Genomic DNA, 1947 nt, shown 5'->3' with positions numbered 1-1947 from the left:
GGGTCTCAGATGTTTAAGAAATTTCTGAAAGATGGTTGTGATTAAACTAAGCTCTTCTACGTTTATCTGACCGCAATTGAGAGCATTTACTCTGAGTGCACATTAAGTAATTTACATGGCATAGTTTATCAACTGAAGTGCTGTTAGCTGGGAGAATGAAAGCTCCTTATTTCCTTGATAATTTCCAAATTATTGTTCTCTTCATTTCTTTTTTGTTCAGTGATTTTGTTAGGTGACTTCAAAGCTGAAATTACTAGCTTTATGTTACTAGGCTAGGCTATAGCTTATATTCCATCTTCAACAACACACTTGGGACCAGATTTTTAAATGTATTTAGATGCTTAAAGACAGAAACTGCAGAAGTGTATAGGCACTGAATTGCCATTGAAGTCATACAGAGTCATAGAAAATTAGGGTTGGAAGGAACCACAGGAGGTCATCTAGTCCACTCCTTATTCAAGGCAGAACCACTGTAAACAGTGCATCACCTATTCCCCATTGACCTCCCCTAATAAATTTATGGGCGGCCACAAAATCTCCCCATAGCCGTCTCTTGTGAAGGCTGAAGAGATTCAGCTCTCTCAACCTACCCCCGTAGGGTCTTTCCCGAAGGCCACTAATCATGTGAGTGGCCCTCCTCTGGACCCTCTCCAGATTCTCCACGTCCCTCTTGAAGTGCGGCGCCCAAAACTGGACACAGTACTCCGACTGCTGCCTGACCAGTGCCGCATAGAGGGGGAGCATCACCTCCTTTGATCTATTAGTCATGCACCTGCTAATGCACGACAAGGTACGATTGGCCTTGTTGATGGCCTCGTTACACTGTCGGCTCATGTTCATCTTGGAGTCAGTTATGACTCCAAGATCCCTCTCTGCCTCCGAGCTGCTGAGAAGGACACTTCCCAATCTATAGGTGTGCTGGGGGTTCCTCCTTCCCAGGTGGAATACCTTACATTTATCTTTATTAAATTGCATCCTATCTCTCTCTGCCCATTGATCCAACCTGTCCAGATTGGCCTGAATCTGCTCCCTGCCCTCCGGTGTACTAACTTTACCCCATTACTTGGTATCATCAGTGAACTTGGAGAGGGTGCTCTCCACATCCTCATCCAAATCGCTGACGAAGATATTAAATAATACTGGTCCGAGGACCGAACCCTGCGGGACACCACTGCCCATCTCCCTCAAGGCTGAGAAGGAACCATCTACCACCACTCTCTGGGTGCGGTCCCTAAGCCAGTTGGCTGGAATTAGTGAGAAATTCTTCCTAATATTTAACCTAAATTTCCCTTGCTGCAACTGTCAGGTTTGACCTAGAAACCACTATACAAAGCCCAAGCAAAAGTCTCTGTTATGTAACTAATGCCCATCTGCAACGATAAGGAGGAGACAGTCTTAGATAAAGGAGGCTTGAAACAAAAGCAGAATCAGAGGACTAGGGCAAAGAGCTAATTTAAATACTAAAAATCACACCCCTAGGTGGGGAGAAAGTATGCTAATGAAACATACATGTATGTAAATGAGATACATAGCTAAAACACAGGTATAGAGACATGCTCAGTAAAGAACTCCTTGCGTCACTCCCTTATAACCAATTAGCAAACAAGAATGCTTATGAAGGTCCAATACTCCTGTATAAAAGATGCTTAGAAGTGTGCTTGTTACGTGAAATTATTCTGCTTGCACCTTTTATTGCTAGCAATAAATCTTCTTTATACTTTCACCCCTGGTATCTTTATTGGCCTTTGCATACCGGGCACGATCCCAGACTTGAGCTGGGGCTCAACACAACTTGAGACCTTGCTCTACCACTGCTGAGAACAATCTAGCTCAGGGGTGGGCAAAATACAGCCCATGGGCCAGATCCGGCCCACCAGGCCATTCTATCTGGCCTGCAGGGCCCCTAAAAATGTTAATAAATTAATATTTATTTGCTCCTGGCTGCAT

Source organism: Alligator sinensis, unplaced genomic scaffold (assembly GCF_000455745.1).
Source record: "Alligator sinensis unplaced genomic scaffold, ASM45574v1 scaffold869_1, whole genome shotgun sequence".
NCBI lineage: Eukaryota > Metazoa > Chordata > Crocodylia > Alligatoridae > Alligator > Alligator sinensis.
This window is presented reverse-complemented; position numbering follows the sequence as displayed.